The sequence below is a fragment of the Cupressus sempervirens genome, chromosome 9 (assembly GCF_028749045.1).
Source record: "Cupressus sempervirens isolate cs-2001-9-10 chromosome 9, ASM2874904v1, whole genome shotgun sequence".
Classification (NCBI taxonomy): Eukaryota; Viridiplantae; Streptophyta; class Pinopsida; order Cupressales; family Cupressaceae; genus Cupressus; species Cupressus sempervirens.
Genome location: NC_143126.1, coordinates 632672987 through 632698736, shown reverse-complemented (window position 1 = coordinate 632698736; position 25750 = coordinate 632672987).

Below are 25750 nucleotides of genomic sequence, written 5' to 3'. Positions count from 1 at the left end.
ACACTCCTATCAATAAAAAACCTAGTAATGCTAAATAAAAAAAGGAGATAACCAAGATAAGTCTTAAAATTATACCTCAACATACTTGGACTATAGAAACCTCATTGGATGCATATCACAAGTTGAGCCTTCTATTAATGTTATAAACATCAAAGGCCCAAATGCCCAATGTGTGGTTAGCACTCAATGATCTTGAATCAACATAGTTGGCCCATATATATCTACACCATCAAGACCACCTTCATTAGAACCATCCCCATTAGGACCACAATATAACATCTTTGAACACCTTGGAAATATGAGAACTTAGATTTCTATTCTAGATCTCTTTTGAATAAGCCCACTTTATCAAGAGATCCTTGACAATACTCTCAATGAGTCATGCATCCCCATTGACATAAATTTCATTAAGTTTCACAATTTGGTCGGCCATCTTTTTGCATCATGTGCTCTATCCTTCAAACCTCCAACATCCTAATAGTTGAACCTGAACATATACTTCCAATTTGTATAGATGTCATGGTTTCTAACTTTGTGGTCAAGCAGGTCATGATCAATAATGGATCAGCTCTAAATCTATGTACTTCAAATTTTATCAAACAAGTAGGATACATTGAGGTAGATATTCTCAATGAGGTCATTACCATCAAAGCATATGACAATTTAGAGCGCACCACTAAAGGAACCATCTTGCTACCTCTTAGAGTTGGCCTAGCCACTCAAGAAATAATTTGTCATGTAGTTGATCTTAACCTTCCATACAACATCCTCCTTGGCCACCCATGGATCCATGCCATGAAGGCCATTCCATCCACATATCATCAGTGCATCAAGTTTCTACATAATAGCACTAAGGTACCTATCCACATAGATCCTAAACCCTTTACTTAGTGCAATGCATGAGAAGCTTCATACACCAACCATTTTCCTAGAATTGAAATTGGCCACACAGTCATGGCTAGCTCCTCTAGCACCTACCACAATCTGAATACCATTTTAGCCTCCACCCTTTCCATGGTTAAGATCAACTACTAAGGTTGCAGAGAATACAATCTTTCAGATGATTTTATTGTCGGCACTTTACTGCTTGATTTGCATACTCAAGGACACCCAACATATCAGGGGCTAAAGTAAGATACAACCCTCGGCTTAGAACACTAGGCCCTACCACATTTATTACCAAAGATATCCTTGATAGAGAGGAAATAACTCCTGACATTAGTACATGACTATATAGAAAGCCACCTCTAAAAAGTGAAGAGCTTCTAAATCACTTCGAACAAAAATACCTATGGTCACATCACCTTGCTATAGAGCAATGGGATTATCAAGGAAGTGGTCTAGGTCATCTAGAGTTAGACATTAAGCAACCTGTGGAAGTATACAAAGAAGAGAAAAAGAAAGGCTTAGGCTATGAACTCCCCTAATTGGGGGCATCATGAAAGAAGGCCATGCCTTCATAAATGTCAAAAATAGCCCATTGAGGTCAAATAAATTCCTGAGGAAGTAGAAAAGAAAGCCTATGATGATATCTTCCTTGATGAAATTATCCTAGGAGTGTCTTTACTCTTCCAATTAGCCCTAAATCTCATATACTTACCACTCTTTCACCCTGAACTCATTGATTGGGACCAACCAAGTGTTGTCCATGTCAATGAATTCTCTATAGGGTATGTGTTCCTTAGATTCATGGGAGTAGAAACACCACATAAACTAACATAGGCCAAAGTATGAAGAACTAGGGCAAAAGGCTCACCTAGCTATCCAATCCTCCCTACACGAGTTAACACAATGGAAGAAAACATAAAGAATAGCAACCAAAGGAGGAAGAAGAGTGAAAAACTTTTATTGATTCATCAAAATATCTTCATACATGCCCAGTTGTAAGGCCTTCTGGGTTACGGCCAATTACAAATACATTCACATTCAAAAATCCAACTAAAAATTTGCACTTTCAGTTTTTCTCTCTAATATTCTTCCCAAAATGTGCCTAACTCTAATCCTAAACACTCTATATATACTTGCCAAAATGGCTTACAAAATATTCTAGAACATTACATAAGAGGAAGGCTGACCCAACAATGGTCTAGACACATCCCAAGAAAATATCTTAACATAAATGTCATGATCAAAATAAATCCCATAAGTCAGCTTGCATAAATCACATCCAAATGCTAATACTCAACATGCATTGGGTAACTTGGTTAATGAAGAGTCAATGTGCATACACTAGATAACTTAGTGAATGAAGAGTCACTTGGCATACACTGGGTAACTTGGTTAATGAAGATTCGCTTGGCGTACTCTGGGTAACTTGGCATCAACATGTAGAATGAACAAAATGAGTAAGATAACAAGGCAACCTAGGATGCTCCTACATCAGACGATTGGGGTTGAAAGGAATGATTCTCCTGAATCATTGAGATGTAACAATCTAAGTGGAATCCAACTCAAATTGTGAAATCCATGAAGCGTCTTCAATAGGTATGGTCTTCCACTTTACCAAATATTAATAGTAATCGTTTCCTCTACTGCTCTTGCCAACTCTCTAATCCAATATTTGTTCAACTTCTTCAATCTACTTCTTAGTATAATCTTCTAATACAACAACTTCATCATCTGAGTCATGATATTTATACAAATCAGCAATATTGAATATAGGAGATATATCCATGTCATTAGGTAACTCAACTTCATAAGCATTACCACTATCAAACTTCTTCAAGATCTTACAAAGTCCAAATTTCTTCATCTTTAGCTTACTGTATGTTCCAACTGGGAATCTTTCTTTCTTTAGATGAACCATTGCCTCATCACCAACTTGAAAATCATGTTGTCTTCTAGACTAATCAAACTTCTCCTTATACTTCTGATTACTTTGTTCCAACCTCAACTTCACTTCCTTATGCAAAGACTCCATAAAATCAGCAAATTCTTCTCCTGTAGTGCTTTTTTTTTCTTCACCAGCAACATCTCTCAAATTTGATATACATCTAGGATGCATTCTGGTAACAATCTCAAAGGGTGTCTTCCCTGTACTCCAATTCATAGAATTATTATATTCAAATTCAACTTATGCCAATACCATCTCCCAATTATTTGGCTTATTCCCAACTAAACATCTCAGGAAATTTCCCAAGCTTCTATTCACAACCTCTATCTATCCATCTATCTATGGATGGAATGTAGAACTTAAGTTTAGCTTAGTACCCATCTTCTTCCACCAAGTCTTCCAAAAATAACCAACAAACTTACTGTCTCTATCTAAAATAATACTTCTTGGTAATCCATGCAATATCACAATCTCTTTAAAGAAATGTTCGGCAACATGCTCAACATCTGATATCTTCTTACATGGTATGAAATGAGCCATCTTAGAAAATCTATCCACTACAACAAATATGGAATCATACCCTTTCACTTTTTTAGGAAATCCAAGAACAAAATCCATACTGATGTCAGTCCAAGGTTTCTCAGAAATAGTAATAGGTGTATACAAACTAGTATTTTGACTCACCCCTTTTACAACTTGACAAACTCCACAACTCTTTATAAATTTCTGAACATCCTTATACATTTGTTTCCAATAATACTTCTCTTTTAGATAGCTCAATGTCTTATCAATTCAAAAATGTCTAGCCAATCCACCACTATGTTTTTCCTTAATTAGATTCAACCTTATAAAACTTCTAACAATACATAATTGAGTACCTTTGAACAACATACCTTCTTGAATAAAATATTCATCATACTTACTAATGTGGTCTATCAGATTTGGTACTCTACACTCTCTCCACGCTTGAGTACAAATCAGGATTAGCATCATACAATTCTTTCATTTCATCAAAACCAAGAACTTCAACCTTCATTTTAGTCAACAAAGAATGTCTTTTACTCAATGCATTAGCAACTCTGTTAGTAACTCCACTCTTATGCTTGGTCACAAATGTAAAACTTTGTAAGTACTTAACCAACTTCATATGCCTCTGATTCAATTTATGTTGACTTCCCAAATATTGTAAAGCTTTATGATCAGTATACAGAAAAAACTCCTTAGGAATCAAATAATGTCTCCACTTCTTCAATGCTTGAACAATGGTATAAAATTCTTGATCATACATAGAATACTTTCTTTTAGCATCACTCATATTTTCACTAAAGAAAGCAACATGCTTACCTTCTTGACCTAATACAGCTCCTATTGCATTACCACTTGCATCACATTCAACTTGAAATACTTTGTTGAAATTAGGTAAAGCTAATATAGGTAATTCAACAACCTTTTGTTTCAATGTCTCAAAAGTCTTATCAGTGCCATGTGTCCACTTGAATTCCTTTTTATCTCCCCTCATTGTCTCAGTCATAGCATTACAAATAGCACTAAATTTTTTTATAAACTTTCTGTAAAAATTAGCCAAACCATGAAATGATCTTACCTTACCCACATGCTTAGGTGTAGGCCATTCCAAAATTTCTTTAACCTTCTTAGGTCCATCTTAATTCCATCTTTTGAAATCACAAATCCCAAATACATAATCTCCTCTTGCATAAAAGAACACTTTTTAAGATTAATCAGCAACTTTTCTTCTTTCAACCTCTATAACATTTGTCTAATATTCTCAAGATGTTCTTCCTTAGTCTTGTTGAATATCAGAATATCATCCAAATAAGGAATCACAAAAATACCCAAGAATCTTTTCAAAACTTCATTCATCAACCTCACGAAAGTACTAGGTGCATTAGTCAAACCAAAAGGCATAACCAACCATTCATGCAAACTATCTTTTGTCTTTAAAACAATCTTCCAATCATCACCTTCTCTGATTCTAATCTAATGATAGCCACTCTTCAAATCAATCTTGGTAAAATACTTTGCTCCACTCAAATAGTCCATTATGTCATCCATCCTTGGCACAAGAAATGTATATTTCACTATGATTTTGATAATAGCTTTGGAATTAGTACACATTCTCCATTCTCCATTCTTTTTAGGTGCTAATATAGCAAGTATAACACATGGACTCAAGCTCTCTCTAACCAAACCTTTCTGCAACAACTCATGCGCTTGTCTATTAAGTTCTTCATTCTCTGCAAGTGTCAATCTATATGGTGCTTTGTTTTGCAAACTAGCTCCAAGAATCAGATCCATACAATGAATTATACTTCTTACTGGAGGTAAACCATCAGGAATATCATCAGTAATAATTTCTTTATACTCATTAAACAATTCAATAATTTCTATTGGCACTCATCTATCACTATCTACTATCACTTAGTCATTACAAGCTTCTATTGCTAGGTCATTACTACCAACACTCGGTCCTCTAGGAACTATGGACCCAACAAAATATAACAACAATCCATGGGCATAATATCACACAAAAATTGATCAAAGTAATATTCAACTTTGAACTTCACAAGGAATTGCTCACTTACCAATATCTTATTCTCATCTTTGATCCATGAAACATGATAAGATTTGGGATGTTTCAGCCTCTACAACTACAACTTGGTAACCAACTCCTTTGATGCCAAATTTGTAGAACTTCCACTATCAATAATCACCTTGTAGGATTTTCTAGCCATCTTACATTTGGTCTTGAAAAGACTTCTCCTTAAAATATGTTCCTCGTCACTTCCCTTATTACATAAGGTTCTTCTCACCATTAGATTTTCTCTAGCCTCAGGTCCACTTGGTGAACCCTCATCATCTTATTGAATCACAGCATTTATGTTGCCTTGCCTACTTTTAGATGATCTACATTCAAAAGATCTATATCCCTCTTTACCACATATTTAAAAAATACCATGAAATCCACCTCTAGAATAGGAATTACCTCTCTCTTGATAAGAGTTACCACTTTTCCATTCAGTCTTGCCTTTGTCATCATTCTTCCATTTAGATTTTCCTTTATCCTACATAGAACTATTAGATCTATGACTTTCTCCATAAGATCTACCTCTGCCTCTCTAGAATCTACCACCTCTACCTCTTTGTCTTTGTTTATGGTTCTTTGTCAAGATCTCCTCAACTTTCAAGGCGTATTGATATGCTTTTTCTATACTTTTGAACTTCACAAAACTTATTTCATCCTAAATTCTAGATCTCAATCCATTAATGTATCTTGTAATTTTCTCAACATCATCATCTGCATGTCTAGATCTAATGTCCAATCTATAAAATTCATTAGTATATTCTTTCATAGTCATGTCCTTTTATTTCAAATTTTTCATCTTTCTCAACAAGCTATCTTGGTAATGAGTAGGAAGGAATTTTTTCTTTACCTTGTTCACCATCTTTGGCCAAGTTTTATTCTTCTCCTTTCCTCTCCTTTGTCTATCAGTTTGCAAGTGCTCCCACCATAGTGATGCATGACCTTTCAACCTAGTGATTGCAATCTTCACCTTTTTATTATCAAGAGTGTTTTCATACTCAAAGAACTTCTCCATATCAAAGATCCAATACAACACATCATTAGTATCTAGTTTTCCATCATAAGGAACAACTTCTATAGTAGGCTTTGAATTTTCCTTGGACAATACTTGCAACAATATTTCCTCATCTTGATCTTCTTCAAGTTCTAGATTATGGTTTGGTGCTACTACTTTATCATCACTTACATCATCAAGATTTGCTCCTCTCCTCTGGGTTTTCTCCATGGCATCTAATCTGGCTGCAATTTGTCTCAACTAATCCAATATAGCATTATCAACATTATTTCCTCTACCATGAACCATCTTTACATATCTGGTTCTTGCCAGACCGTAACCCACTACAAGTTATAGGTCAAATCCATAGATCTACCACCCTACAACCAAATCCAAATCAGGGTTCCACATGATCCAATCTCCATAAGGAAAAACCTCAAGCTCTTATACTGACTAACATAGGCTAAAGTATGAAGAACTAGGGCCAAAGGCTCACCCAGCTATTCAAAACTCCTTGCAAGAGTTAACACAATGAAAGCAAACACAAAGAACAACAACCAAAGGAGAAATAAGAGTGAAATACTTTTATTGATTCATCAAAATATCTTCATACATGCCTAGCTATAAGGCCTTCTATATTATGACCAATTACAAATACATTCACATTCAAAGATCCAACTACAAATTCACACGTTTAGTTCTACTCTCTAATCTTCTTCCCGAAACTTACCTAGCTCTAAGCCTAAACACTCTATATATACTTGCCAAAATGGCTAACAAATTATTCTAGGAGATTACATAAGAGAAAGGACAACCCAACAATGGTATGGACACATCCCAAGAAAATATCTTAACATAAATGTTGTAATCAAAATAAATCGCACAAGTCAGCTCATAGAAATCATGTCCAAATGTTGACACTCAGCATACATTGGGTAACTCAGTGAATAAAGAGTCACTTGGCATACACTAGGTAACTTAGTTAATGAAAAGTCACTTGGCATACACTAGATAACTTAGCAAATGAAGAGTCACTTGGCATATACTAGGTAACTTGGTTAATGAAGAGTCACTTGGCGTACACTGGGTAACTTGGCATCAACATGTAGAATGAAAAAGAACTATAGGATAACAAGGCAACCCAAGATGCTCATACATCATAAATTTCTCCCACCACCATCATCATATTTTTACAACTTGGATCTAGTAGGTTACTTTAGGGAGGATGAAATCTCCAGTCACAAAATTGAACTAAAAAATAAAAGAAAAAGAGAAAAAAGAAAACCAAAGCCATCCACTGGTGAAAACTCCTGTGGAGCACCATTCAATGACTCAAAAATTGAAAAAAAAATAAAGGACACATCCAATGGTGAAAATCTTTTGGAGGCACTCGAGGATGGAGATTTCATCCTCCCCTCACAGGATCATAGGCCTACCATATCATTAGTCTTGACAAAAGAAACTAGAACAGTCAATATCAATCTAACTGAGGTACCAAAGATCACATACATTGTGGCATCTCTACCACCCAAAAAAGTGGAAATTCTCATCAAAGTTTGTGAAAATGTTGGTCACTTTGCATGGTCCTATCAAGACATGTCATGGTTAGACCCCAAGTTAGTAGTACACCATTTGGTTGTGAATCCAAAGGCTCATCCTCTCAAACAAAAACTCTGAAAGATGCATCCCAAAGTGGCTCTAATGGTTAAATTAGATTTATAAAAACTACTAGAGGCAAAGATCATTCACTTGATTGACTATTCAAAATGGATCTCCAACATGGTGTCTATCACAAAGCCTTTGAGTGATATTAGGATTTGCACAGACTTCAGAGATCTCAACAAAGCCTACCCAAAGGATGACTTCCCATTGCCAAACATCAACATAATTTTTGATCTCACTATAGGCCATGAGCTCTTATCACTCATGGAAGCTTTTTCTAGATACAATAAGATTTAGATAGTAAAGGAAGATCAGCATAAGATAGCATTTACCACCCCTTGGGGAACATTTTTCTATAACATGGTGTCATTCAGATTAAAGAATGTCAAGCCACCATATCAGTGTGCCATGATAGTCATCTTCCATGACCTAATCTATAGAACTCTTGAGGATTATGTGGATGATATTCTAGTCAAATCACTTAATGCCCTTGACTGTTTATCTCATCTCAAGAAAGTGTTTGATCGATTGGCTAAATACTATCTCATGCTCAACCCCAAGAAATGTGTCTTCGACATTACCTTGGGAAAGCTCCTAGGATTCATTATATCATGATGTGGTATTGAGATTGACCCTAAAAAGATCAAGACCATCATGGATATTGATTCTCCTATGACACTTAGGAAGCTTCACTCTCTCCAATAGAAACTATAATCAGTTAGAAGACTCATCTCCCAACTCATTGATAATTGTCAACCATTTACACATTTACTCAAAATGGATCAAAATTTTTGGTGGAACCCTATTTTCCAATGCAACTTTGAACTAATCAAGAAATACTTGGCTAATCCACCTATCTTTGTTCCTTTGGTTGCAGGACATCCACTCATATTATATGTCACAGCTACCCCAACAACACTAGGTGCTCTTCTAGCACAACTTGATGATGAAGGAAAGGAGAGGGCTATTTACTACATTAGCTATACTCTAGTTGGGTATGAGCTCAATTACACACCAATGGAAAAGAGTTTCTTAGTTGTGGTCTTTGCCACTCAAAATTTGTGTCATTATATGTTAAGCCACACTATGCAACTAATATGCAAAATTGATCCATTAAAATATATGTTGTCATACACAATACTCATTGAACATCTGGTTAAATGGGTCATGCTTCTCAGCAAATTGAACATCCAATATGTCGATAGAAAGGATATCAAAGGCCAAGCTATAGAAAATCACTTGGATGATGCACCTTTGGTTGTGGATCACCCTCTTATTATGGAATTCCTAGATGAACACCTCTGCGTAATAGAAGAACAACCATCCTAGAAGTTATACTCTGATATATCTTAAACATCCCAGGGCTTTGGAGCTGGCATTTTATTGGTAACCCTTAGGGTGATTACATTCCTAAATATTTTAAACTATAGTTCTAGTGTACCAACAACATCTCAGAGTATGAGGCCCTTATTACAGAGCTCAAAATAGCAATTGAGTGGAACATCATAAAGCTACAAGTCTTTGGAGATTCACAACTTATTATCAAGCAAGTTCTAGATTAATATTAGACCAAAGATGAAAAGCTTCACTCTTACAAGGAATTGATAGATCAGTTAAAGAAACATTTTACTCAAATTCAATTCACACAGATACCTAGATTGTAAAACAAAGATACAGATGCCATGGCTACTATTAGTTAACTTTTGGAGATCCCTCAAGAGGCCACATATTATGAATTCTTAGTTGAACAACTACATGAGCCTACATATTAGAATGATGAATCAACATGGGTATGTGTCTTGGTTGGTCCCCAATCCCCATGGTACCACAAAATTCAAACTTACCTACTAAATGGTATCATATCTCCCCATTTGACATGAACCCAACACCAGAACCTTATTCGCAGAGCATCCCATTACACTATCATAGCTAAAACCCTATATCATCGTGGCTATCATGAAACTCTCTCTTGATGTTTAGACCAAAATGAGGCTACAATGGCTCTTAAAGAGGTACACGTTGGACTTTGTGGAGTAAAAGCACAAACCCCTGTCACCCTTTTGTAAAGGAAAAGGCTAACAAAAGTATAACTATTCACATTGAATGACATAAAATTGGTTTTGTTATTTTGAATTTGAAAATAAAGTAAACTAATGAAATGTGTAGAAATGAATGAAATCTAGGATTATAATTTTTAATAATTATTTGAAATAATAATGGAAATATTTTCCTAATTTTTATAGATAATATTTTAGCTATTGAAAAATGCTAAAAATTAGGGGTATGGTTCCAACCACAAAACTATATGGAAATAAACTTGTTTCCCTTTGATCTCAGACTATGTTATAGATAACATATATAGCTAGAACAATCAAAAATAAAAAATTTCTTTAGACCTATATTTTTCTCTTTTATGATGATTCAAATTTCAACTCACCTAAAATCGATAGTTTTCATCTCTCAACACATTTTTCAAAACAAATCTATTCTAACTAGGAGAAAAATTATACATTCTAGAGGAGGACCCTCCTCTAGAACATCATATTATTTTTATATTTTTTTATATGATTTAATGTTATTTTCTTTCTCAAAATCAACATTTTTTTGAGTGTTAAATATGTGGTTATAGAATTTTTTAATTATAATATCCTATAACTAATTAAAATACTATAAACTCTATATGAGAATAGTCTTGACTTTGAGCTCTAAAAAATGGTGTTTATATGTTATTAAAAAAAATCCGAAACAATAGTATCAGTTACTGAAATGCCATCTTTTTGAAATAATTTTATTTCTTTAGTAATTGAATACAAACTAATATAAAACATGCATTTATTGGACATTTCCAATTAGAAAAGTGTGAGACCATATATAACTTAGTTAGACTGAATTTATCTAGATCATATGTTTGAAAAAATTGATTTTTAGATAGAAATACTCAAATTTAGCCATTTTGATAAGTCAACCTAAAAGGTTACACAACTTTTTACTTTTACCCTAACATGGTGCTCACATGAGCAGAATAGTTCTAGCTAAGAAAATCATTTGTGCTAGATATTATTGACTTGCTTTAGAGCATGATGCATGCAACTTTGTAAAAAGGTGTCTACCTTGTCAACACCATGCTAATATAATTTGAGCTCTAGCTTAAGATCTTCAACCTATTATGCTACCATGGCCATTTGCATGTTGGGGGTTTGACCTTGTTGGTGTTATAGCACCTCTCTCCTCTGAAGAACATAAGTGGATAATCACCACAACTGATTATTTCACTAAGTGGGTAGAAGTAGTCCCATTGTCACCATCACAAGAGTTCAAGTGTCCAATTTTATCCTCTATCATATCATTTTTTGCTTCAGCATCCTAGCTATCATTTTTACTAACCATGGAGGTAATTTTGAAAATCTCAAGATGGAAGAATTGTGCACTTCCCTTCATATCCATCACCATTTTTCTAGCCTATACTTCCCACAAGATAACAGTTAGGAAGAACCAACTAATAAAACCCTACTCAAAATCCTAAATAAGGTTGTCAATTATTCTAGTTGTGATTAGCATTTGCAAATCAACCCTTACCTATGTGCCTATTGCACCTCATTCCATACATGCATAGGCACAACCCTATACTCCCTAGTTTACGGTATTGATGTAGTATTACCTATTGAGGTCAAACTCCCATACCTACATATTTCCTTGTGAGACCAAATATTAGATGAGGATTATAGAGTGTCTAGACTTACCAAACTAGATTTACTTGATGAAAAAAGGCAATAGGCCTATGACCATCTCTTGGTCTAACAAAATCACCTCAAGTGTAACTTCAACAGGAAGCTCCATTCTTGCCAATTTCAAGAAGGAGACATTGTCCTCAAGGAAAACATGAAGGTCGAAGCTGACCAAGAAAAGAAAGGCATGTTTGAGCCCACATGGCATGGTCCTGACATGGTCATAACATCTTTTGGCTGAGAGGCCTATCAGCTATCCATGCTTGAAGCTGAAATCTTGAATGATCCCACCAACATCATTCACCTCAACAAAATCTATGCCTAAGAATCCTCAGTGTATCCTTGTACCTCAAGGAGAAAATAGAATAGAAAAGGGAAAAAATAGTAAAGAAAAATAAGTATCTAATAGTGAAAGCTTGACAATTCAAGTGCCTTGGATAGATAACCTGGTAAAAACCTATAAAATAGGCACCAAGTGTACTTAGCCTATTCATTATCTATAAATGACCTACATCTCCCCCATCACCCATTTTTACACCTCATCACCCATCTTCCCATTTTCCAAGGGTGTTCCAAGAGTTTCATCCCCACACTCTAGCAACTCATGACATACTTTCAACATCCCTTAGCTTGGAAAAACCTATCTCGATCATGTATCCTACCATTGTTCGCACATCTATCTCACCCTTGTACCCTACAACATGTATCATATTAGGTGTATCTCATCCTTTTCACCATGCCTATATACCATATCCTTGTAACAATAATAGTATTCTATGTACCATACCCTTGTAACAATAATATTCTATGTATCATACCCTTGTAACAATAATAGTATTCTATGTATCATACCCCTTGTAACAATAATAGTATTATGTCTATCATACCCATGTAACAATAACTATATTGCATCAATGCTATCTCCTCATCCTAAGATTTTCCCCATCATATGAACACTCACTACCATATTCTATCATAGTTCCTAAGTCATCCACACATTATATAGTCATGCATGTACATTTTCAAGTCCTATAGCAAAACCCCATGTCACTAGCCAATTATCTATAGGAAGTTATAGTCGCTAATTATTTCATTTTCCTAAAATACTATCACTAGGTTCCTATAGGATGCATCCTTAACTTTGGCCTATCAGTATCCAGTTATCCCAATCTCCTTGGGAAAAGGTTACTTTCTCATGGATTTATTCTTTCTTCAAATATTTAGATTTTTGTATTTTTATTCGAGTAGATCTTTTCAAAGTGATTTAGTTGTTCCCTCCTCACGGTCACCATGATCTTTTATATCATGGTATGCTTTGATTGGGGTAATTTGAAAGCAATGTTTTGATCAAGGTCTTTTTCTACTTATGAATCAATCAGATATCACCCTTGCATATTCCAAACATGTTTTCATTTATGATCACATGACGCAATTAGGAAAAATCATTTTCTTGTGGATCACCCAGCATCATTTCCATGCTGATTTCTCTGGGACTCATGTGTGATGTTGGAGCGATCCTTGCATTCTTTTTCAAGTTAGTCCTATGTAATATTGGGGAAAAGGCCTTGCCATTCCTAGTAACCTTGGCATCTCCTTAATATTCCTATATCAAATAAAGTGCTCACACTACATGGTGGTACTTCTTTATGAAGTATCCCACCCATAAGCTTCAAGTGTAGCCCATCACTCTCTCCATTTTGTCCCATACAAAAAATTACTTGTTCATACCACCATTTCACACATTCATACTAGCCACATCATACACATTCCCCTCCTACATTACACATCTATCCTTTTTTCTCTTGCTCCCTCACAAAGCTCTTGTTTAACATGTTCTCAACTCTCCCTATCATCCCGATCTCCTACCCAATTCCATCCCCCCAAGTCTCCTACAAATGTTGTGTTTCAAGCTGTGCATATTGTTTCCACCTCTAACTCAAGGTCATGATCAATCAGTGATATGTTGCACCATCCTCCTACACACCACATCTATTTCCCTATCACTTTACTTACCTCTCATATTATAATCACTCATCTCCCTTGCATTCCATTAAATCTCTTCTCCTATTTTTCTTCCTCATTTGCCTCATCTTAATTCTTTACATTGCTTCTCTTTTCCATTCATCCTAATCCCTATGATCCCTTTTTTTTTTGGGGTCCTCCTTGTGCTATCATAGCTTTGGATCCCTCCATTATCAAGATCTCTTGATTCACTTTCTTTCCCCTAAACATTGGGTTCATAATCATTAGCATAAACTTACAAATCGTGAGGCCTGGATTAAGGTTTCACCATCATGAATCAAATTTGTTTATCACATTTTGCACCATCATAGATTAAGTTCATTTATCAAACATGTTGCACCATCATAATTTTTTAGTTCATTTATCATATGCCCCATCATGGATTGAGTTCATTTATCACATAGTGTATCATCCTAGATTATGTGCATTTATCATGTTTCATCATTATAGTTGTTAGTTCATTTATCCTATTTTATCATCATGTCTTTGAGTTCATTAATTACCACATTTTATCATCATAGTTGGTACTCATTTTAATCATGTTCCACCATCATAATCTTAAGTTTTTTTTTTTTTTTGTATTTCACCATCATAGTTTAAATTCATCTTATCATGCTTCCCCCATCATAATTTCTATTCATTTATCATGTTTTATCATCATAGTTGGAGTTCATTTTACATCATGTCCCATCATCATAAATCTCATGTTCATTTTATCATAGTTTGCGTTCATTTTATCATAGTCATTATCATAGTTTATGTTCCTTTTTATCATCTTTTATCATAGTTTAAAGTCTATTTCAGCATATTCATCATCATAGTTTGCATCCACTTTTATCTTAGTTTTTCATCATGATTCACATTCATTTCTTGGTTTACATTTTTTATTGTTACCCTCATTTTTAAAAAAATGTTCATTCCCATTTATCTTTTTCAACCTAGAACTCAAAACACATAAACATTGGTCAGCATACTTTAGGTTCATTTTCAATTATTTTCTTAGTTATCATAAACATAATCATAAATACAATTTTGCAAAATCTATTCATAAAACACAATCATATCCTACATCATAACCATGTCAGTAACATCATATATCTCAGAAAAATCACATCTTGCATCAAACCATATCAGTCTCTCTTCTACATCTAATCATATATAAATATACATGTAGTAAAAAACTCAAGACATCATAAATCCATACATCCATATACCACCCCAAAGAATGTTTAGATATATATATATATATATATATATCTCATCCACAAAGAATAAAGAATAAATAACCCATCCCTGTAAAAATACCAAAGTCCGTCATAGTCCAGATATCCAATATCCATATAAATACAAAAGCCCATATCAATACATTGGGTCTATGCCAACAAAAATACATCCAATAGGGGATCCAAAATACTATGTAAAAACTAGCATATCACTTATCCCCCTTATCCATCACCTCCTTATCATGAGACTCATAGGGGCCCCTCTCAACATTTGTTGTTTTTGCTAGTGGAGGTGGTAGCCTCATTTATCCTCCCCCAGTACCTGAGCTCTCTGCCTCATCCCTCCTCCCACTAACCCCCCAGTGCTTCATCCACTCTCTCCCCCTCCCTATATACTTGTACGGGTCTAGCTATACCTAACCATTTCAGCCATCTATAATGCTCTACCTAATCTATTGGCAGCACTACATGATATCTCCCATGATAAAATCCTACTCTCCCTCAAATCCTCCATCTCCCCCCACAACATCCTCAACTTCTCCAATCCTCTACCTATCATCCCCTATGCCCTCAAGTTCACCACCTCCACCGCTAATCCATCTATATCCTACTAGAAAGTGTCCATCCTTGCCTGCAACATTTGTCTCTCTAGTGCCACCACCTCTAACCTCCCCTCCAAGAGGCCACCCTCCACCTATAGTGTCCCCACCTCTACCCCTACTCTATTTTCTTGTCCCTACACCACATCACACTCATGTCAAAACTAATCTTGCTCTATCCTGAGATGATCCCTCTCCTGCTAGGTATCTTGCAGTAGTTGGCTGGTCACCTCATGTGTCTGCTATGGGGATGCATACCTACTCACCAACCCATCATCCCCTCCCCCTACTGATGAGCCACCTCCAACCGCCCTCCACCTATGGCCCATGTCCACCCTCCTCCTATTGTCTCCTCTCCTCCACTAACCTCTCCTCTCTCCTATGAGGCTACGACCTCACATCCGCCTACCTTCCCTCCCTCACAACCATCTTCCTCTACCTTAGTGGTGCCTCTTCATACATCATCACCTCTTCCCACTATCATAGTCCTCTAGGAACATATCTCCCCTACCACCATGTCACAAGAGCCTAACCTACTAACCTCAACTAGTCATAACCATCTTGATACTCTTATGTCGAGCCCACATCTTCTACTCCCCCAACCCTATCCCACTCTTACAACTCTAGGTCTTGCAATGCTTGTGGTAATCCATCTCTCTAAAGTGCCAACTCAAAAATAGTAATGCCTCACATGTCACATTTTGATACTAGTTTGGCTCCCCAGGGGTAACCTTTGGCCATCTGAATTTTTGCAGGGCCCTATCTAGTTAGTATTGCTCTGTAATATACTCCCATCACCCAAAAATAAAATATGGTGATATAGTGTATGATAACTACTACCTCTCCTTTGCCCATGGCCCAAGACCCATGTATGGCCTCCATGTCACCACCTGAATCTCATCTATCTAGACTCACTAGTAGTCCACCTCCTTTGTATGGTGGTACATCAACGAATCTCCTAGTTATACATAATTAGTTCCTTTGCCTCTAGCTCTCTCTTCCTAATTGGTATGAATGTTACAATGTGCTCCCAAGCTAACACCTATAATAATTTTAACAACCCCACACTCCTCCCCTAGTGCCCTTCACCTTGATAAACTATCTAATGCAGATCTTGATACAACTGTGCTAGCATCAATGAACCCCATGCTGCAGGGACTTTGACATCCACAATCTGCATAATAGTAAGTATCAATGCCAAGGTAACTCTTGTCCCACCTATATTTTTGGCAATGTATCTAGACACTAACCTACAAACATATAAATAAATCCTCCTCTCCATAGCTACTTAGTCTAGGTCCTCATCTAAGGGAAACTTACCACCTCAAATACAATACAACACTCTAGGCTCCACTAGTCACTATGCTACTACCACTCCTATCATCTTCCTGATTGCCATCACCAGTGTGCCCCACACAGGTAACCTAAAGATCCTATAAACATTCTCTAATTTAACTATCATCTTTCCTCTTGACAACTAAAAGGTGCTAGTATCATTGTGCCACCACTTGCATAGGGTTTTCACCATTGCCATATAAGTCTATGCATGTAGCAATCGTGTTAGATACCCCAAGCCAATACCATCAATCCTTGCCTAGTCAGCCAACATGGACTACTCTCCCATATATAGTATAGTCACCTGTCACTCCCGAGACACTAGCATGTCTAGAGACCACTACATACAAGCTAACAACATGTCAGTTTTCCTTTATATATAAGCAATATAACCCTAACTCCCAAACCTCCCCAATCCCTCAACCCAGTCCCTATTTTCTTGCACAACTTTCCCCATTTCCCCTTTCCTGATATTCTCGTTGGTGGATTCCCATGAACACTCACACCCTATGATCCCCCAGACACATTTTACCATGGGATCACTCTTTAACATTTCCCCTCCTAGTGAACCCCTATCTTGTGTTCTTGCAATCCCAATTTTTCCCCCACATTCCCCTAGCCATAGCATATTGTAGATATGTGCCAACCCCATTTCCCCTCTTGGTCAAACCCTATCATGTTCTCACACTGACCTTCTATTCAAAACTAGCCATGCCTGTGAACTCATGTTCCTAGCACCAAGCTAATGTTTTCATTGGTGAGATCATGTCCCCACAATAAATTATGTGCAGATTGGTGTTCTCTCATTAACTTTCTCCAAAATTCATGATTTCACAAAAAATATTTTTAAACTTAATTTTTCCCCCTACCCTCTAATAGTTTTTACAAGATCGCAATCCCAACAATCCCTATAACAATCCTATCAAAATTGTGCCCATGAGATCACATTTTATAACTTGCAAGGACACTAAAAACATAATGACATCAATAACAAAGAATTTTTTTTAACCCTGCTGATCGGTCTAGTGTCTGTTGCACTCATACTCATTATACCACATCTCCCCTATGCTTTAGTCATCCATGTGTAGCCATCATATTGTCCAGAGCTCCAAATAGCAATATGTTGTTGTCCATCTAAGATCCAATAACCCTTTCTACCCCTCTTATCCCCCCTTATAGACCTTCGATGGCACCCTTCACCCCTCTCTACAACCTTGTATCCACATCACTTCCTCCCACCCTATTATATTAATCATTCCTTTCCCTTTTCTTGCTTCTCTTGCTCTTTTACATCCCCTCCCCTGTCCCTTTGTTTCTACCTATTCAATAAGTTGTCGAGATTCATTTTCTCTCCCCATTGCCTTCTTGAGGGGGCATCATGCACTCCAGTCTCTCTTCTTCTATTCAAAACCAAGACAACCATGTTGCTTTAAAAGGTCTTATTTGTGTCATTTATATTCAAACTTCTTTGAAATAGTGTTTTCCCAACACTATGTCAAAGAGGGGGAAAATGTAGACACCTAAATCTGATTACACCATTAGGTAATCTTATTTAGCATCTTCTAGGACATTACTAATTAAATATGTATTATTTAATTAATTAATCATCATCCCTTTCTTAATTAAATAATTTAATTAACTATAGTCCAATTGATAAAAATCAAATGATAACCCAAAATCAATTTGTCAATTAAAACCCTATTCCTCTATTAAATTAAAGAATTCCTCAAATCTATTTAATTTAATCCCTTAAACCCCTTCTATTAAAAAAATCATTTAAATCATCCTAAACCCCTAAAACCATCCCTAAACCCTACCATTACCCCTAATCCAAACCATCCACACATACTAACCTCACTTAGCCACCTAACTAACCCATCCCGTCAAAGCTAAGCCACTTGTTCCCTAACCCCCTTCCTAAGCTAAGCCTAATCACCGTCCTAAACTTGCACAAAACTTTAAGCAAGGGTTAAAAATTGCTAGCCCAAGCCAAAGTTAGTATAGTCTCCCTTTTCCTCTTCCATCCCTATCCAAGAGAATTAATGGATCTTACATGTCATTAATGCCTCTTACATCCCTCTTACACACTCATCCTCCCTCATTACTTCCCTTGACCCCATATTTTGACCACCCAGTCCCTTTGTGATACTTATCACATAGTTATATCGCTAAAGAAGCACAATCCATGTGCTCCCCTTTCAAAGCGCCCTAGCCCTCCTTCACCATTCTTTGATACTTGCATCTGGACCCTCCATTTCACTTCCCTTAGCCTATAAATAAAACCCTTCCCTCTCATGATCAATATAAACTTTTATGCAAACTTATAATTCCACACTGACCACTACATCATACCCATTTTGCACCATTGTGATGTCAAAATCCATCTTCACCTCCATTATTAAATCATCTATCCACCCCCATGCTTGATAAAAATCTCATCCTTTGAAGCTTAAGCACATTGTGAGCACACATCCCCCATCCATCAAACATATATTGACCTTATCATAGGTAACACATTTGAGGAGCTTACCATTCTTGGTTTTCTTGCCTCCATAATGTCTACCTTTATCCTATCATAAGTGTTAACTTGTTTATTATTGTGAATGTTTTTTTTGTTAATCATTAGTCTTCAATTTTGACAACTAAATTAGGTGATAAAAGTGTTATGTGGTGAGTTGTCACTTTGTCACATGAAATAAGGTTCATGTATTCCTACAAAGCAACAAAGCAATGTTCATCGATCGTAGAAGATCTGATGGCTGGGAAGGTGTGGGCCCATAGAAATATTAAATGTGTATTACTTAGAAAGAAAAGAATAACCCAAGGTCATAAAATATATTTTATCATGCCCTAACATTTGAATATTTCAAATATATGAATGTTATACTATTTAAATTCAAATATTTCCATTTTGGTGGGAGAGCAAAATTAGCTAACAATTATGGCGACTCAAGGGGGATGTAAGCATGCTATGTATATGAATAGTGACCTTCAACATCCATTGGGCTATGGAGTCACAAAAAATGAATATTTTCTCTGTAAGAAACTAGGATGTTAAAGAAAATGACCTTTGTTATTGTAGAAAACCTAGAAAAATTGCCTCTACAGCCTCAAAAGACCTCTCAAAATTGTCACTCTAGGGGAACAACATCATATGCACCCTACACTTCTTGAAAAATTGGAAACAACTAAAAGCAACTAGCTAACTATATACATGAAATCCTAACCCTATTAGAAATAGGGCTTAAGATATATTCCATTGACTAGAATAGGCAAGATTTCACCATTAGTTTTGCTTAACTAGAAAGCATTGACGTGCTTGCAATTGATTATCACATAGGGACCACTCCATATTGCATCAAATTTTGAATATCTCCTTGGTTTTTCTATGTCCACATCCCATTTTAGCACAAGGTCACCTTCACTAAAAATTCTGACTTTAGCCTTCTTGTCAAAGGACCTTTTCATCTATTGGTGATATGCTTCCAAGGTCTGCATGGCTTGTTGTATCTTCTCTTCCAACTCCATCAACTGTGCAATTCTTAATATCATAGTATCATCCTCCATTAGCTCCAATTGATGAGCTAGTTCTAGGGAAGGGAACTCCAATGAGATAGGAAGCCTTGATTTTCTCCCATCAACCAACATGAAAGGGGAGTTCATGATAGCTCTTTTAGGTGTTATTTTGTCATCCTAGAGGGCACTTCTCAATTTTTGATGCCAACACCTTTGGTTGTCCTCTATAGTTCTCTTGATTATTCTGATTAGTTTTTTGTTGGAGGACTCAGCTAATCCATTACTTTGGGGATATTAATTAGAAGATGTACTCAAGTAAATACCATGATCTACTACCCATGCACATATCTAAGCTCTTACAAATGATTTTACATTATCTAAAATGATGGTGGAAGGGGTACCAAACATTGTGATGACTCCATCTAAGAACTCAACAACTAAATTCTTAGTGGCACCTTTTAATGCAATTTCCTCTGTCCACTTGGGAAAGTAATCTATAGTAGCTAGAAGCCATTTATGACCAAAACTAGAAGGAGGATTAATAGGACCTATAAAGTCTAATCCCCATTGAAGAAAAGGTTGATAAACTTGAATGGGATGAAGTGGAAGGGCTGCAAGTATTTTTTTACCTAAGGAGAAGGCACATTTTTCATACTTCCTAATATATCTATGGAAATCATGGAACAAATATGGCCAGTAGTAACCAACTTTCATTATTTTCATGGCAATGGTTCTTACTAAAAAGTGGCCACCATTAGGACCTTCACATAATTCTTTAATCATTCTTTCAGCTTGATCTACATCAATACATCTTAGTAATGTTCCATTGAAGTCTCTCCTAAAAATAATACCATCAACTATGGCATAAGTGATTGGCTGCAACCTAAACTGTCTCCTTTTAGTTCTATCCAATCCTTGAGGATACCTATTTCCTAATAAGAAGGTCATCATGTCATTCATCTAACTCTTTGGATCATCATCTCTCACTACTTGTTGATCTGTCAATATCATAGCAACTTCTTCATCCAATTCTTGAGATGAGACCATTTGCTTGCATAGTCCTTTCCCTCTTACCAACTTGCTACTCTGGATGTCCACATCATACTCCATCACCATAGTGATCCAACCTTCTCCTTTCTCACTAATATCCTTTCACAAAAGGAAGTCCTTAACACTTACATGAGGGACCAATAAATGAATCCTATTATGGGACAAAGGATGTTTGAATTTATTCAAAGATCTTATGAATGCAAGAGCTTGCTTCTCCACATAACTATAGTTATCTTTATATCCTCTTAGCCCCTCACTAAAGAAGGCAATGGATTTTTCTTCATTCTCATCATTTAATTTAGTCAAAATAGAAGAAATAGTTGACTCACCACCTAAGGTATACAAAATGAAATCTTTCTCAAAATTTGGATTGATGAGGGTAGGAGTTGAGGTTATGGCTGCTTTGATCTGTTCAAAACTTTTTTTCCCTTCCTTGGTCCATGAAAAGACCATTTTCTTTTTTAGAATAGTTGTAAGATGTTACACCATCGTAGCTAAATTAGGAATAAATCTTCTCACAGAATTTATTCTACCAACAAATTTTGCGGTCATTTCTTATGACTAGGAAGAGAGAGAGAGGCTTGTGAATGGAGGCTTGTATCTATCAGATTCTTTGACTAACACCTTATTGTAACCAAAGAATCCATCAAGGAATGAAAACCTCTTTGAACCACTAACCTTATATAGTATCTATTCCATAGAAGGAAGGGGTTGATGGTCTTTAAGGGAGGCTTGGTTAAGGTCCCTAAATTCTACACACAATTTGATTTCTCCACTCTTCTTCATAATAGGGACAAGATTAGCTACCCATGATGAGTGCTTGATAGGAAAAATGATATTAGCCTCAATCAAATTGGATAGCTCCTTTCTCATCAAGGGTTCAATTTTAGGATTCACTAGTCTTTTCTTTTGTCTCACTGGTTCGACATTATCTTTTAGGTGTATGGTATGGTGAAATAGGCTTTCGTAAAAACCCTTTAGATCATCATATGTCCATGCAAGCACATCACTAAATTCTTGACATAGATGAATGGAATTTTCTTGCTCAACTTTAGTACATACATTTCCTATGTTTAAGGACTTTCTATCAGCAACCATGACTGGTATATGGTCATGCTTGCTTGCAACAAGGTTCATGCCTTTATATCTTTCTTGATCATTAGGAGTGAAAGCACTCTCTAAGGTAATCAAACCCTTAGGTAACTTGTTGGAATTGAGATAAATGATCTAATCCCCATACTAGTCATGTCATCTTAACTGGTTTCTATATGAAAACTCTACTTCATTCTGCGAGAAATTCACAACTTGTGCATAAGATTCAAACACTTGCCAATTGACATTATTATCAAGAATAGTAGGCCTAACCACCACAATAATTTTCTACTTCCTCTCATCTTCAAGGATCCTTGGCACACCATAAGATGCACCCACTATTGCAAGTCTATCATCATGTCTATTCTCTTTCCTAGGGATGCTTTGAATATAAAATGCATTAAAACCTTCAAGAAAATCCCACACTCTATGTTTATAAGACTTGAGAAAACCATTTTTGGTGACATTCTAATTTTTTACTTGATTGGCAATCAACTTACTATCTCTAAATACACTTAAGGCTTGAATCCTTCTTTTTTGAGTGAGTAGAAGACCTTGAATCGATGGTTCATACTCTATTATGTTATTAGTACAACTGAATTGAAGCCTAAATGAGAAGTAATACTTTTCTAGTGCAAGAGAAACCAACATAACACTAGCCCCTAATCCATTTTTATTCATTGACCCATCGAAATACATACTCAATATCCCACTTGTATTTTCTTTGGTCTTCATAAGGTTAGGGACAAGAGCATCCTTTTCTAATATATAATATGTACCAAGCCATGTATCCGAGGTTTCTAATATAGGATCAAACTGGTATGCATTTTTTCATTCATCTAAGATAAATTAGGTGTCTTTGCTAAGGAAGTAGTAGGCTCATTTACTATATCATTTCATCTATCTCTAGGATAGTGCAATTTATATTGATGAGATTGGGAGTGTAGAGCTCAATATTATTTAGGGCTAAGTACTCTACTCTAATTGAAACTTTAGTTCCATATCTCATTCTAAAAAAATGTATGACAAATTAGAACATATGTAGCCACCTATTTGGGTAGTGAAACCTCTCGAGAGACAAATGGAAAAGTATAGCTTGACTTCAGCAACTAATATATCTTTGACTATAGTACAACTAGGGCATGCTTGTAGGGCCATTCAACATTCCTAAGGATTCCTATAGTCTTGATAGTACTACCATCTAGCTGTAAGATGTCCTTGACAATGGGCTCATATTTCATTTCTAGGACATTAGCTACACACTTGGGCATCATTGAACTACTAGCCTCTAAATCAATGATGAAATTGTGGAGTAGTATATCCCCTATAATTAGAGAGACATAAAATGGAGGAGGTGTAACCTTTTTACTTGTTTCTAACTCCCTTGATGGTTGTACTAGACTTGTGGCACTCTCCATGCTTGGTGGCAGATCCTTTGGTTCAATGCTCTCCAATTCTTGCTATAACAACTTCTTCTGCATAGGTATAGTAGCAACAACATCCCACATAGAAATTTTCACATTTTTTTTCTTCATCTGTGCTACCACACTGAATGACACAGTAGGTGCTTTGGTAGGAACTTTAGGAGTTTCATGTGTAGGAGGTGGAGATGGAATAACTTGAGGACCATTCACATCTCTTCTACTATTTCTCTTTCTTTGTTGTTGAGGAGCATTGGATTGATCATTTATTGCTTGTACATGAGGTATTTCATTTGACTTTGAGGCTTTATTAGGAGGGATAAGGGTAGCATATTCAATAGTTCTTCTCTTTCTCCTGGTGTTGTAAGCAATGGAATCTTGATTCACATGACAATGCTCTTCTACTTGATGATTCATGAAGGAGCAATCACCCTATCATTGCAAATCTAAAGAATCTTTGGGTTGGCTTACATTGTATGATTTCCCTATTGTAGTCTCTTGAGTGGTCAAAGCTAAATACGATTCAACTTTTTGACACATACAATAGGCATAGGAGTAATTGTAGGAGGGAAAACAATCTTGATCTTGAGCCATATTGTTTTGAGGGACTAAGGCCCCACTTTGATTTTCATTTGAAGTAGAATCATAAATATTATGCCTACTCTAATCAAAAGAAGTATTCCCATGATTATAACTTGGAGGCCTCCCATTATTTGGAATTTGGTATTACAGTTGAGGAGCCTTATTACCCTGAGCTTGCTGCCTCTACAAAGTCACCACTTTATTGCCCACCTTTTGCATCATTGAGAGGCCATCCTCTAGATTCTTCTCTTGACCTTGAAATCTTTTATCTATGTTTTCTATCATTTACTGCATCATCTCCTTAATTTCATCTTTTCTACTTGAAGATGTGGAAGTTGTAGGAATAATGGCAAGAGGTTGTGATGTGGAAGAAATGGGAATAGGAGCTACTATTGGTTGGTGATTTAGAATATTAGGGAAGAAAGGCATAGGAGGCCTTGGAGATAACTTACCTCCTTGTATCAAAATGTTCTCTACATTTATTACAATTTCATTTGTGTCAGTTAATCTATCTCCTCCAATGGTTTGGATTGCAATGGCAATATCACTTTTAAAGGTTTTGAGGTAATGCAAGAAGGCATTACTAGTAGTAGGCCTTACTATAGTAGGTATTCTATCCCATGTTTTCTAAAATCTATAGTTAAAATCAGTCATGTATTCATGGGGTGCCCTCTTTATAGTTGTTGATTATTCTAAAAGTGAAATATAGTCACTTTACCCTCAAAGTGTTTGCATAGGGTTTCTCCCAACCCATCTCAATCTATTATAGAGTTATGAGGCAACCTTCTATACCATTATAATACTTTTCCTTTCAAGGATGAGGCTAAAATCCTGAATGCAACATCATATTTAGATATTTCATGTATATTACACACATTTGAAACATCTTAGATGTTTTATATGGGAGAGATGGAAGCTTCACTATTAAACTCAGGTATACTTTTAAGAGTTGATATTGGTATGTCATGTCTTTGAGCCAATAGGAGAGGACTTCCACCATTAAAGGTGGAAAAAACACAAGCTCTCACCATATAAGAAAATAATCTATTAATGTGAGAAGATAGTATTCTAGGTTGAGATCTAACAATAGGAGG